We start from the raw sequence: 15,517 nt of genomic DNA, 5'->3' as shown, positions 1-15,517 counted from the left end.
TGAAAGCTTTTTCTGCATCTATTGAGATTATCTTTTGGTTTTTCTCCTTCAATTTGTTAATATGATGTATCACATTGATTGATTTGCATATATTGTAGAATCCTTGCATTCCTGGATAAACCCCACTTGATCATGGTGTATGATCCTTTTAATGTGCTGTTGGATGCTGTTTGCTAGTATTTTGCTGAGGATTTTTGCATCTATGTTCATCAGTGATATTGGCCTGTAGTTTTCTTTCTTTGTGACATCTTTGTCTGGTTTTGGTATCAGGGTGATGGTGGCCTCATACAATGAGTTTAAGAGTGTTCCTCCCTCTGCTATATTTTGGAATAGTTTGAGAAGGATAGGTGTTAGCTCTTCTCTAACTGTTTGATAGAATTCGCCTCTGAAGCCATCTGGTCCTGGGCTTTTGTTTGTTAGAAGATTTTTAATCATAGTTTCAATTTCAGTGCTTGTGATTGGTCTGTTTATATTTTCTATTTCTTCCTGGTTCAGTCTCAGAAGGTTGTGCTTTTCAAAGAATTGTCCATTTCTTCCAGGTTGTCCATTTTATTGGCATATAGTTGCTGTAGTAATCCCTTATGATTCTTTGTATTTCTGCAGTGTCACTTGTTACTTCTCCTTTTTCATGTCTAATTCTGTTGATTTGTGTCTTCTCCCTTTTTTTCTTGATGAGTCTGGCTAATGGTTTGTCAATTTAGTTTATCTTCTCAAAGAACCAGCTTTTAGTTTTAATTGATCTTTGCCATTGTTTCCTTCATTTCTTTTTCATTTATTTCTGATCTGATCTTTATGATTTCTTTCCTTCTGCTAACTTTTGGGGTATTTTTGTTCTTCTTTCTCTAATTGCTTTAGGTGTAAGGTTAGGTGGTTTATTTGAGATGTTTCTTGTGTTGAGGTAGGATTGTATTGCTATAAACTTCCCTCTTAGAACTGCTTTTGCTGCATCCCATAGGTTTAGGGTCATCGTGTTTTCTTTGTCATTTGTTTCTAGGTATTTTTTGATTTCCTATTTGCTTTCTTCAGCGAGCTCTTGGTTATTTAGTAGCATATTGTTTAGCCTCCATGTGTTTCTGTTTTTTACAGTTTTTTTTCCTGTAATTGATAGCTTTGGGGTTGGAAAAGATACTTGGTATGATTTCAGTTTTCTTAAATTTACCAAAGTTTGATTTGTGACCCAAGTTATGATCTATACTGGAGAATGTTCCATGAGCATTTGAGAAGAAAGTGTATTCTGTTGTTTTTGGATGGAATGTCCTATAAATGTCAATTAAGTCCATGTTGTCTAATGTTTCATGAAAACTTGTGTTTTCGTATTTATTTTGGATGATCTGTCCATTGGTGAATGTGGGGTGTTAAAATCCCCTACTATGATTCTGTTACTGTCTACTTCCCCTTTTATGGCTGTTAGCATTTGCCTTCTGTACTGAGGTGCTCCTATGTTGGGTACATAAACATTTATAATTGTTATATCTTCTTCTTAGATTGATCCCTTGATCACTATGTAGTGTCCTTCTTGGTCTGTTGTAATAGTCTTTCTTTTAAAGTCTCTTATGTTTGATATGAGAATTGCTACTCCAGCTTTCTTTTGATTTCTATTTGCATGGAATATCTTTTTCCATCACCTCAATTTCAGTCTGTATGTGTCCCCAGGTCTGAAGTGTATCTCTTGTAGACAGCATATATATGGGTCTTGTTTGTGTATCCATTCAGCCAGTCTGTCTTTTGGTTGGAGCATGTAATCCATTTACATTTAAGGTAATTATCAATATGTATGTTCCTATTTCCATTTTCTTAATTGTTTTGGGTTTGTTATTGTAGGTCTTTTCCTTCTCTTGTGTTTCCTGCCTAAAGAAGTTCCTTTAGCTTTTGTTGTAAAGCTGGTTTGGTGGTGCTGAATTCTCTTAACTTTGCTTGTCTGTAAATGTTTTAATTTCTCTGTCGAATCTGTATGAGATCCTTGCTGGGTAGAGTAATCTTGGTTGTAGTTTTTTCCCTTTCATCGCTTTAAATATGTCCTGCCACTCCCGTCTGGCTTGCAGAGTTTCTGCTGAAAGATCAGCTGTTAACCTTATGGGGATTCCCTTGTATGTTATTTGTTGCTTTTCCCTTGCTGCTTTTAATATTTTTTCTTTGTATTTAATTTTTGATAGTTTGATTGATATGTGTTTTGGCGTGTTTCTCCTTGGATTTATCCTGTATGGGACTCCCTGCACTTCCTGGACTTGATTAACTATTTCCTTTCCCATATTAGGGAAGTTTTCAACTATAATCTCTTCAAATATTTTCTCAGTCCCTTTCTTATTCTCTTCTTCTTCTGGTACGCCTGTAATTCAAATGTTGGTGTGTTTAATTTTGTCCCAGATGTCTCTGAGACTGTCCTCAGTTCTTTTTGTTCTTTTTTCTTTATTCTGCTTTGTGGTAGTTATTTCCACTATTTTATCTTCCAGGTCACTTATCCGTTCTTTTGCCTCAGTTATTCTGCTGTTGATTCCTTCCAGAGAATTTTAAATTTCATTTATTGTGTTGGTCATCATTGTTTGTTTGCTCTTTAGTTCTTCTAGGTCCTTGTTAACCATTTCTTGTATTTTCTCCATTCTATTTCCGATATTTTGGATCATCTTTATTATCATTTCTCTGAATTCTTTTTCAGGTAGACTGCCTATTTCCTCTTCGTTTTTTTGGTCTGGTGTGTTTTTACTTTGCTCCTTCATCTGCTGCATATTTCTCTGTCTTATCATTTTGCTTCACTTACTTTGTTTGGCCTCTCCTTTTCACAGGCTGCAGGTTCATATTTCCCTTTGTTTTTGGTGTTTGTCCCCAGTGGGTAAGGTTGGTTTAGTGTGTTGTGTAGGCTTCCTGATGGAGGGGACTGGTGCCTGTGTTCTGGTGGATGAGGCTGGATCTTGTCTTTCTGGTGGGCAGGACCGCATCTAGTGGTGTGTTTTGGGGTGTCTGTGAACTTATTCTCATTTTAGGCAGCCACTCTGCTAATGGGTGGGGTTGTGTTCCTGTCATGTTAGTTGTTTGGCATGGGTCATCCAGCACCGGAACTTGCTGGTCGTTGAGTGGAGCTGGGTTTTAGCGTTGAGACAGAGATCTCTGGGAGAGCTCTCTTGGTTGATAGTACGTGGGGCCAGGAGGTCTCTGGTGGTCCAATGTCCTGAACTCGGCCCTCCCACCTCAGAGGCTCAGGCCTGATACCCAGCCAGAGCACCAAGACCCTGTCAGCCACACAGCCAGGTAAGTGGGGAGTTTCTTGGCTTTTTGGAAGTCTGAGGTCTTCTGCCAGCATTCAGTAGGTGTTTTTTAGGAATTGTTGCACATATAGATGTATTTTTGATGTATTTGTGTGGAGGAAGGTGATCTCAGTTCTTACTCATCTGCCATCTTGAAGGTCCTGGTTCAAGTTTATAAATTATAATTATAGGTTTTACAAATCCAAGAGATCTCATATTTAGGGTTTCCTTATGTAGGTTTGACATTAGCTGCCTAAGTAACATGGACAAACTGTTGATGGTGTTATCAGGCTAAGTTACTATCCATTCTTTTTTGAAGTATAATCGACAGTAAAATTGTATGACATTTACAGTATACAATGTGGTGATTTGATATACATATATATTGTGAAAGGATTCCTCCAATAGAGTTAATGAACACATCCATCACCTCACATATTTGTCATTCTTTTTGTTTTCCTAGTGAGATCATTTAAGTTCTAATTTCTTGGCAAATTTTAATTATACAATACAGTGTTATCAACTATCATCATTTTGTTATACATTAGATCCTCAGGCCTTATTCATATTATAACGAAGTTTGTGGTATTATCCATTCTTGATTCTTAAATGTATTTATTCATACAAAAATGAATAAGACAGTCTTTTCTCTTAAAAAGACCTAAACTTGTATGTGAGTCAATTAATAAATACAATGTAATATGGCACATTTTACTGGAGAGGAATGAACAGAGTGTGGTTAAAACACAGAGACAATTGAGACTTCAAAATGATTAGAAGTTTGATTCACAAGAGAAGGGGAAAGAACATTCTTTATAGAGATAAAAAGCATATGCAAAAAGCCTAGGGTTATGAAAGAGAATGGTGTGTTTAGTGAACATTGACTCTGTCCAGGTAGCTAGAGAACAGTAGAAATATTTGGTATTTTACAGTTCTTGGTATGTCTCAAGATACTTTATGATGTAGTGCTAACCAAGGAGTATGACTCAGGTTGTGAGAAGGTCTTGAAATTCCATTAAATAAAAAATAATGAAGATTACTTGAAAAGTTTTTGGCTGATATGTGGGATGAAATACAACCTTGGAAAGATATGAGTTATCTTGAAATACTTAAAGAGCATGTAATAAAGGGTATAACTTTTGACTATATGGTCCAGAGGAAGCAAATAAGACTAAGGGATGAAAGTTATCTTGAGGTTTCATCTTAAAATGTGGAAGACTTCCAAATTTAGAGCTGCGCAATGATAGAACAGTTCACCTCAGTGTGTGTAACCATAGACCAGATAATCCTTTGTTAGATTACTGTAAAGGGGATTATATATTGACTCTAAGATATTCTGATTCTGTTGATTCTGGGAAGTACTATAACATGGACTCTTTAAATGGACTGTGTGGATTTGAATCCAGGCTTGGCAACTTTCTATAGCGGTGGCTAAGGGCAAGTGATTTAAACTTTCCACATCTGTAAATAAGGATATTATAGCACTGTCCTCAAAGAGTGTTTGTGGGCTTCTCTGGTGGCACAGTGGTTAAGAATCTGCCTGCCAGTGTAGGGGACACAGGTTCGAGCCCTGGTCTGGGAAGATCCTATATGCCACGGAGCAACTAAGCCTGTGCACCACAACTACTGAGCCTGTGCTCTATAGCCCATGCTCTAGAGCCCGCGAGCCACAACTACTGAGCCTGCATGCCACAACTACTGAAGCCCGCACACCTAGAGCCCATGCTCCACAACAAGAGAAGACACCACAAGGAGAAGCCCGTGCACTGTAACAAAGAGTAGCCCCCGCTCACTGCAGCTAGAGAGAGCCCACATGCAGCAATGAAGACCCAACACTGCCAAAAATTAATAAATAAAATAAATAAATTTATATATAAAAAGGGTGTTAGTAGAAGTTAACTGAGATAATCTATGTAAAATGCTTGGCATGGTTCCTGGCAAATGGTAAACATACTATAAATATTGATACTCATTATCACCATGTTGTGGCTCAGCACAAGCCTCCCCAAAATATTCCACAATGGCATATTGATTATTTTGAACTGAAGTTACCTGAGAAGTAGCCATTGCAAGAAGAAAACTCTGACCCTTCTCTGTCCCTCTGAAAGCAGGAAATAAATCTCGCAGGTGAAAGGCACCCTCCGTGCATCTGGAGGTAGAAAGATACCCTTATTGCCAGAGATGGGGAATTCTGGGCTGAGAAGCCTGTATAAACAAACTTTGTTACTTTAATTCAGTGGTCCCCAACCTTTTTGGCACCAGGGACCGGTTTAGTGGAAGACAATTTTTCCACAGATGGGGGCGGAGGGGGGATGGTTCAGGTGGTATGGAGAGAGATGGGGAGTGATGGGGAGCAGCAGATGAGGCTTTGCTCACTCACCCGCTGCTCATCTCCTGCTATGCGGCACCGTTTCTAACAGGCTGCGGACCGGCACCAGACTGCGGCCTGAGGGTTGGGGACCCTTGCCTTAATATACTACCCCAAACCCAAACTCTCTTTAGATTCCTAAGTAAGCACCCAAAGCCTAAGTTTCCTTGTCCTGTCAATTCCTCACATAATTTTTTAAAATTTAATTTAATTAATTTATTTTTTGTACAACAGGTTCTTATTAGTTATCTATTTTATACATATTATTGTATATATGTCAATCCCAGTCTCCCAATTTATCCCACAACCATCACCATGCCACCCCCCCCCCCCACCCCTTGCTTTCCCCCTTGGTGTCCATATGTCTGTTATCTACATCTGTGTCTCTATTTCTGCAAAATGGTTCATCTGTACCATTTTTCTAGATTCCACATACATGTATTAATATATGATATTTGTTTTTCTTTTTCTGACTTACTTCTCTCTGTATGACACTCTCTAGGTCCATCCATGTCTCTACAAATGACCCAATTTCATTCCTTTTTATGACTAAGTAATATTCCATTGTATATATGTACCACATTTTCTTTATGCATTCATCTGCCGATGGGCATTTAGGTTGCTTCCATGACCTGGCTATTGTAAATAGTGCTGCAATGAACATTGGGGTGCATGTGTCTTTCTGAATTATGGCTTTCCCTGGGTATATGCCCAGTAGTGGGATTTCTGGGTCATATGGTAATTCTACTTTTAGTTTTTAAGGAACCTCCATACTGTTCTCCATAGTGGCTGTATCACTTTACAATCCCAGCAACAGTGCAAGACGGTTCCCTTTTCTCCACACCCTCTCCAGCATTTACTGTTAGTAGATTTTCAGATGATGCCCATTCTAACTGGTGTGATATGACACCTCATTGTAGTTTTGATTTGCATTTCTGTAATAATTAGTGATGTTGAGCAGCTTTTCATGTGCCTCTTGGCCATCTGTATGACTTCTTTGGAGAAATGTCTACTTAGGTCTTCCTCCCATTTTTTGATTCAGTTGTTTGCTATTTTAATACTGAGCAGCATGAGCTGTTTATATATTCCGGAGATTAATCCTTTGTCTGTTGATTCATTTGCAGATATTTTCTCCCATTCTGAGTGTTGTGTTTTCGTCTAGTTTTTAGTTTCCTTTGCTATGCAAAAACTTTTAAGTTTCATTAGGCCCCATTTGTTTATTTTTGTTTTTATTTCCATTACTCTAGGAGGTGGGTCAAAAAGGACCTTGCTGTGATTTATGTCATAGAGTGTTCTTCCTATGTTTTCTTCAGAGAGTTTTATAGTGTCTGGTCTTACATTTTGGTCTTTAATCCATTTTAAGTTTATTTTTGTGTATGGTGTTAAGAAGTGTTCTAATTTCATTCTTTTACATGTAGTTGTCCAGTTTTCCCAGCACCACTTACTGAAGAGACTGTCTTTGCTCTATTGTATATCCTTGCCTCCTTTGTCATAGATTACTTGACCATATGTGCGTGGGTTTATCTCTGGGCTTTCTATCCTGTTCCATTGATCTATATTTCTGTTTTTATGCCAGTACCATATTGTCTTGATTACTTTAGCTTTGTAGTATAGTCTGAAGTCAGGGAGTCTGATTCCTCCAGCTCCGTTTTTTTTTCCCTCAAGATTGCTTTGGCTCTTCGGGGTCTTTTGTGTCTCCATACAGATTTTAAGATTTTATGTTCTAGTTCTGTTTAAAATGCCATTGGTTATTTGATAGGGATTGCATTGAATCTGTAGATTGCTTTGGGTTGTATAGTCATTTTCACGATACTGATTCCTCCAATCCAAGAACATGGCATATCTCTCTATCTGTGCCATCTTTGATTTCTTTCATCAGTGTCTTTATAGATTCTGAGTACTGGTCTTTTAGCTCCTTAGATAGGTTTATTCCTAGGTATTTTATTCTTTATGTTGCACTGGTGAATGGGATTGTTTCCTTAATTTCTCTTTATGATCTTTTGTTGTTAGTGTATAGGAATGCAAGAGATTTCTGTGCATTAATTTTGTATCCTGCAACGTTACCAGATTCATTGATTAGCTCTTGTAGTTTTTTGGTGGCATCTTTAGGATTTTCCATGTATAGTATCATGGCCTCATCAAACAGTGACGATTTTACTGTTCTTTTCCAATTTGGATTCTTTTATTCCTTTTTCTTCTCTGATTGCCATGGCTAGCACTTCCCAAACTATGTTGAATTATAGTGGTGAGAGTGGACATCCTTGCCTTTTCCTGATCTTAGTGGAAATGCTTTCAATTTTTCACCATTGAGAATGATGTTTGCTATGGGTTTGTCGTATATGACCTTTATTATGTCGAGGTAGGTTCCCTCTATGCCCACTTTCTGGAGAGCTTTTATCATAAATGGGTGTTGAATTTTGTCAAAAGCTTTTTCTGCACCTATTGAGATGATCATATGGTTTTTATTCTTCAGTTTGTTAATATGGTGTATCACATTGATTCACTTGCATGTATTGAAGAATCCTTGCATCCCTGGGATAAATCCCACTTGATCATGGTGTATGATCTTTTAAATGTGTTGTTGGATTCTGTTTGCTAGTATTTTGTTGAGGATTTTTGCATCTATATTCATCAGTGATATTGGTCTGTAATTTGCCTATTTTGTAGTACCTTTGTCCGGTTTTGGTATCAGGGTGATGGTGGCCTCCTAGAATGAGTTTTCGAGTGTTCCTTCCTCTGCAATTTTTTGGAAGAGTTTGAGAAGGATGGGTGTTAGCTCTTCTCTAAATGTTTGATAGAATTCACCTGTGAAGCCATCTGGTCCTTGCCTTTTGTTTGTTGGAAGATATTTAATCACACTTTCAATTTAATTATTTGTGATTGGTCTGTTCATATATTCTATTTCTCCCTGGTTCAATCTTGGAAGGTCATACCTTTCTAAGAATTTGTCCATTTCTTCCAGGTTGTCCATTTTTTTGGCATAGAGTTGCTTGTAGTGCAACTCTTATGCACTACAAGCATAAGCATCTTATGATGCTTTGTATTTCTGTGGTGTCCATTGTAACCTCTTCTTTTTCATTTCTAATATCATTGATTTGAGTCCTCTCCCTCTTTTTCTTTTCTTTTTTTTAAAATTTATTTATTTATTTATTTTTGGCTGTGTTGGGTCTTCGTTTCTGTGCGAGGGCTTTCTCTAGTTGCGGCGAGCGGGGGCCACTCTTCATTGCGGTGCATGGGCCTCTCACTGTCGTGGCCTCTCTTGTTGCGGAGCACAGGCTCCAGACGCGCAGGCTCAGTAGTTGTGGCTCACAGGCCTAGGTGCTCTGCGGCATGTGGAATCTTCCTAGACCAGGGCTTGAACCCGTGTCCCCCTGCATTGACAGGCAGATTCTCAATCACTGTGCCACCAGGGGAGCCCTCCCTCTTTTTCTTGATGAGTCTGGCTAATGGTTTATCAATTTTGTTTATCTTCTCAAAGAACCAACTTTTAGTTTTATTGATCTTTGCTATTGTTTTCTTTGTTTCTGTTTTCTTTATTTCTGCTCTGATCTTTATGATTTCTTTCCTTCTACTATGGGTTTTGTTTGTTCTTCTTTCTCTAGTTCCTTTAGGTTTAAAGTTAGATCATTTATTTGAGATGTTTGTTGTTTCTTGAGGTAGGATTGTATTGCTAAAAACTTCCCTCTTAGAACTGCTTTTACTGCATCCCATAGGTTTTGGATCATCGTGTTTTCATTGTCATTTGTCTCTAGGCATTTTTTGATTTCCTCTTTGATTTCTTCAGTGATCTCTTGATTATTTAGTAACGTCTTGTTCAGCCTCCATGTGTTTGTGTTTTTTACGTTTTTTTCCCTGTAATTGATTTTTAATCTCATAGCGTTGTGGTCAGAAAAGATGCTTGATATGGTTTCAGTTCTCTTAAATTTACGGAGGCTTGATTTGTGACCCAAGATGTGATCTATCCTGGAGAATGTTCCGTGTGCACTTGAAAAGAAAGTGTAATATGCTGTTTCGGTTGGAATGTCCTATAAATATCAATTAAATCTATCTGGTCTGTTGTGACATTTAAAGCTTGTGTTTCCTTATTCAGTTTTTGTCTGGATGATCTCTCCACTGGTGTAAGTGAGGTGTTAAAGTCCCCTGCTCTTATTGTGTTGTTGTTGATTTCCTCTTTTATAGCTGTTAGCATTTGCCTTATGTATTGAGGTGCTCCTATGTTGGTTGCATATATATTTATAATTGTTTTATCTTCTTCTTGGATTGATCCCTTGATCTTTATGTAGTGTCCTTCCTTGTCTCTTGTAATAGTCTTTTTTTAAAAGTCTATTTTATCTGATATGAGTATTGCTACTCCAGCTTTCTTTTCATTTCCATTTGTATGGAATATCTTTTTCCATCCCCTCACTTTTAGTCTGTATGTGTCCCTAGGTCTGAAGTGGTGCTTTTGTAGACAGCATATATGTATATGGGTATTGTTTTTGTATCCATTCAGTGAGCCTTTATCTTTTGGTTGGAGCATTTAATCTATTCACATTTAAGGTAATTTTTGATATGTATGTTCCTATTACTATTTTCTTAATTGTTTTGGGTTTGTTTTTGTAGGTCCTTTTCTTCTCTTGTGTTTCCCACCTAGAGAAGTTCCTTTAGCATTTGTTGTAGAGCTGGTTTGGTGGTGCTGAATTCTCTTAGCTTTTGCTTGTATGTAAAGCTTTTGGTATCTCCATCAAATCTGAATGAGATCCTTACTGGGTAGAGTAATCTTAGTTATAGGTTCTTCCCTTTCATCACTTTAAATATATCGTGCCACTCCCTTCTTGCTTATAGAGTTTCTGCTGAGAAATCAGAAACAATTTAACCATCGGGTTAAATTGTTAACCTTATGGGAGTTCCCTTGTATGTTATTTGTCATTTTTCCCTTGTTGCTTTTAATAATTTTTCTTTGTCTTTAAGTTTTGTCAATTTGATTACCATGTGTTTCAGCATGTTTCTCCTGGGTGTAACCTGCCTGGGACTCTCTGAACTTCCTGGACTTGGGTGGCTATTTCCTTTCCCATTAGGGAAGTTTTTGACTGTAATCTCTTCAAATATTTTCTCGGGTCCTTTTTCTCTCTTCTTCTGGGACCCCTATAATGTGAAAGTTGGTTCATTTAATGTTGTCCCAGAGGTCTCTTAGGCTGTCTTCATTTCTTTTCATTTTTTTTTTTCTTTATTCTGTTCTGTGGCAGTGGATTCCACCATTTTGTCTTCCAGGTCACTTATCTGTTCTTCTGCCTCAGTTATTCTGCTATTGATTCCTTCTAGTGTATTTTTCATTTCAATTATTGTTTGTTCATCTCTGTTTGTTTCATCTTTAATTCTTCTAGGTGCTTGTTCTTTAATTCTTCTAGGTCTGTGTTAAACATTTCTTGCATCTTCTCGATCTTTGCCTGCATTGTTTTCCCGAGGTCCTGGATCATCTTCACTATCATTATTCTTTTTCTGGAAGGTTGCCTATCTCCACTTCATTTAGTTGTTTTTCTGGGGTTTTATCTTGTTCCTTCATGTGGAACATTGTCCTCTGCCTTTTCATTTTGTCTATCTTTCTGTGAATGTGGTTTTTGTTCCACAGGCTGCAAGATTGTAGTTCTTCTTGTTTGTGCTGTCTGCCCTCTCCCTCACAAATTTATTGTTTATTTGTCTAATAAGTATAAAAAACTGATTGCTTTTGCCACTTCTTAAGTTCCATTTCTGTGAGACCTCTGTGCGCACAAATTAAATTTATTTCTTTTTCTCATGTTTATCTGTCTGTGTCAATTTCATAATTATTCCAACCACAAGAACTCAAGATGGGTAGAGTGGGAAATTTCCCCCTCCCCAACAATGATCATTATCAAATGCTGGATAAATTAGCCTTCCTTATGTTTAATGACTCATGGTCTGTAATGGACAGTGTTGTTATAGTGCAAGGGTTGGGAAGCATTTTCTGTAATTGGCCTGATTGCATATATTTTAGAATCTGTGGGTCACTAACAGTCTTTGTTGAATATTCTTCTGTTTATGTTTGTAGTTTTACAACACTTTAGATATGTAAAAAACATTCTTAGTTCATATGAAAGTAGACTGTCAAATAGATTTGGTGTATGGGCTACTGACCTCTCTGATATACATGGATGGAGAAATTAACTGAATAAATAAGCAGCATGGAATTAAGAGAAAGCATCTGTGTTCATTAATAAGTTAAGGTGAAAATGCTGATATTTACGGAGCATAGTGTATGAGTGGGACGTTTCATGTCCAGACTTGGAAGAGGAAAGGAGTGCTTGCATGTTGGAGCTACTTAGATGGAAGAGGAAGAAAGTAGAATCACAAAAATGCCTATTATAGCATCAGAAATAAATGTTATGTAAGAGCCCCAGAATAGCACGATGGCTGTAAACATGTCAGATATAAAAGCCAAGAGCCTAATTACAGTTCCCATCTAGTCTAATCCTGTTACCATTAGCAACAGGGAGGACAGCATCTGGGTTTGCTATCCTACTAGTCTGATTTTTTTCTAGCTTTTCTCCCCCCCAGCAATTGCTACCACTGTAGAGCACTGTAGGGAAAGAGATATCCAAAGACGTCTGCTGTCTGCTTTAGACCACGCCTCCTGGGGTGAAGGGACAGTCTCTTGGTGGACTTTTTATAGGTCATGATTGGTTCCTTGCTTTGGAAATCCTACAATAAAGTTTTAGTTCATTCATTCAAAAGAGATTGACTTCTGGAAATAGATTCATGCTAACCTATTTCTATAAGGTGTGCTTGGCTCCAGAATAAGACATTGATTGTTTTCACTATTCCCATCCCCCTGCCCCCCACCTCCTCCTGTTGTCACCAATATTATTTCCACTCAGGAAACCAGTTTGGCACAAGGTTGCTTAGTTAGCAAAGAATTAGACAAAGAGGATTAGATATTCTTAAGGAATGTGTACCTCAAGCTAAGGCAGCCTGATGGATTGCTTTTCTCTACTCTAGAGATATTTGTATCAAGAACCAGGAATCAAAGAACTTTTCTGTCTAGATAGTGCTGAATTAAGACTGACAAACTCTTACTCTCCAATTCCCTTTTCTGTTAGTCACCAAATCACTATTTCCTCCAATGTAACTGGATAGTTTATAGCTTTCTAAAATGATTATGTCAGCATTTCAGAGCCTACTATGTGCCAGGTTATATAGTGGGAATATGGTGATGAACAGAAAGCAAATTACTGGCCCTCAAGGAACTCACAGTTAAATTTAGTACTATAATGACTATGAGAGTGGTAAGCTTAGACATGCACAGAACACTGAACAAAGACACCAGACTCAGCCTGCAGGAATTAGAGTAAAAGGATGCTGGAGGAGTTAAGAAATAAGAGGTAGAAGAACTCTTCAGGCAGAGAGAACAGTATGTGTAAAGGAAGACTGTATACCATGCCCAGCTAGCTATAGATAATTTTGTGTGGCTCAAGTGATGGGTGGGAGCAGGGATGCCAGATTGGAAGAATATAGACATGAACAGGGGCCAGGTTATGACATCTTATATATTATTGTAATGAGTTTATGTTTCATCTGAATGGCAGTTGGGAATCTTCTCCTGGGGTAAGTTGTTTCTGCAGATTAGTGTTCTAATGGTTTATGACTTCATTTTACTAGAGGATGACTTTTGATTGACATAGTGCTAATTTGTTTTGGGTAGAAAACCCTATTTGGAGCTTATGGTCACTTCTGTATAAATTGGTATTTTATCGGTTTGCAATTGGTATAAAACTGCTGCATAATAGGCCATCCAAAAACTCAGTGGCTTAAAACAACAATTTTTTATTCTAGTAGGTCTGTGGGTTGGCTTGGGATTGTCTGATGTAGGCTTAGATTACTTAGGAGGTTCTGGTGATCTTGGCTGGGCTCATGCTACAGTTCTCTGGGGGTGGATTGATCGTGTTGTCTTTGACTAAGATGACTTTTGCACATGTGCCTCTAAGCCTCCTCCTGAGATTAAGAGGCTACCCTGGGCATGCCCCGCTCATGGTGATGGTAGAGGTGTTGGAGAGTGAGAACCATTTAAGACCTAGGCTTAGAATTGTCACACCATTACTTCCTCCCTCTCTATAGACCAAAGCAAGTAACAAGACCAAGCCCAACATCAATGGAGTAAGTATATTAGTCCCATGGAAGTGAAGTGAGGAGGATGGAGTGAATATGTCTTAAAAATAATCTATCATAGGAATAATAATAATAATAATAATAGTATTTTTTGTGTGTGAGGATTAAATGAAAAATAATCCATGTAAGGTACTCAGCATAGAGTCTATCATATAAAAAAGCATTCAATAACTGCTAGCTGCTATTATTATTATTATTTGTTACATAATAAAGTTAAATGATTTTGTGTATTTGTCAGTTCTGGCAGGAAATGAATGTCACTCCCAAAGTTTGGGTTGAAGATGATTTATTGGAGGTATTATTTACAGAGATGGGCATGATTAAGGGAAATCATAAAAAATTGGAAGCCATTACCACCCTTATGCCTGAGAGAAAAGATTTTACCCAGATTCAGTAACAGCTTCAGCTACGGGAGAGGTGCTGCCTGATAGGAGCTGTGGCCTTAGAGAAAAGAACATAGCCACTGCCAAAACCTTAGCCTAGCAGGGAGGGAGCTGGTGGAACAAATACCTTGACCTTTCTCTTCTCGTACTCTCTGGTTTTCTGCCACATCCTCACATTAGCTGATCCCAGCCAGAAGCCAAAAGGCAAGGAATCTTAGTGACTTAGCCTGTATAAGTCAGCATCCCGGGGTGCAGAATAAGGAAGAGAAAGGTGGGGAATGGATGTGAAGGGGTAAACAGGATAACCAGCATGCTTTCTGAGTCAATGAGTTTTCAAATAAAAAATATCCCTTTTCTTCTCTTTAGTATTTTTTAAATTAGAATCTGGCTTTCCAGAAAAGTTTGTTGCTTTCTCTTCCTTTTTTATTTTGTTGTGTGCACATGTCGCTACCAAAAACATTATAACACTAAAGTGTCAGTGGTTTGATTATTCAAATAAGCACAAAGAAAACTGTGCCTAAATAAGGGGACCAGACCAAACAGCACATGGATAAGGGATTGAATCAGTGTCCTGAATCAGTAGAGAATCTATTTTCACAGTTTTGAAATTGGATCATTGATGCTGCAGAATCGGAAAACACCTCTTCCCTCATTGCTTTTCGAAATTATTTTATGCTGTGGAGTGATTCAACATTCCTGTGAAATTGAGCAGAGAGATCATCATGGTTTAGAGACAAATGACCTCATGGTGAATTTGGCCCATCTTTGCTGTCAGCTAGCCAAAGTCTTCTGAAAAATGCTAGAAAAAGTATTTCCATATAAAGTAGTTCTCATCATAATTAAATTCTCTGCTAACAAAAAGGCATTTTTTTTTCCCACATGTTTAGAATCTGGGCAGAAATTCTGATTCTTTTTCTTTCTTTTTCCCTCTATAGGCTGTCTTTCTTCTGTTTCTTATATTTCTGTTTTATGTATTTTTCGTTTCTCTCTTAGTTTTATTCTCTTCCTTTTTTTTTTTTTTGGAAAGGTCATTCATTCTGACAGATCATAGTCACAGGCATTCATTCATCTGTTTAACAGATGTTTGTGAAGCACTCCTTGTGACGTGGAGACAGGGCAGCCTCTCCTTTCATTATATTATGTGGATGGCCAACCTGTCTTTACCTATAATGTTTTATTCAGTTCTGTTTTGCTATTTTCTTGTAGTATTTTTTATTTCTTCCCCGGCAGTCTGTGAATTTCTTCCTGTGATTATATTTACTTTGTCATGAATTCCCAATTCCCAATACTTTGTCTTGACTCATTAGTATAAAAGAGCCCATTTCTTTACCTGTCAAATTTGGAGATGGGGACCCTTTTGCCTTCCA

At 37.8% G+C, this 15,517-nt stretch overlaps 1 protein-coding gene across 1 annotated transcript in view; it reads left to right on the top strand.

Annotated features, from left to right (window-relative positions):
* The window catches only part of LOC130704556 (disks large 1 tumor suppressor protein-like), a 468,860-nt gene that overhangs the window by 245,707 nt on the left and 207,636 nt on the right, over positions 1-15,517 (top strand). The gene's annotated exons all lie outside the window — the stretch shown is intronic.

The sequence above is a fragment of the Balaenoptera acutorostrata genome, chromosome 9, assembly GCF_949987535.1.
Source record: "Balaenoptera acutorostrata chromosome 9, mBalAcu1.1, whole genome shotgun sequence".
Lineage (NCBI taxonomy): Eukaryota > Metazoa > Chordata > Mammalia > Artiodactyla > Balaenopteridae > Balaenoptera > Balaenoptera acutorostrata.
The sequence above is the reverse complement of the archived record's forward strand: the minus strand, read 5'-3'. Positions and strand labels throughout refer to the sequence as shown.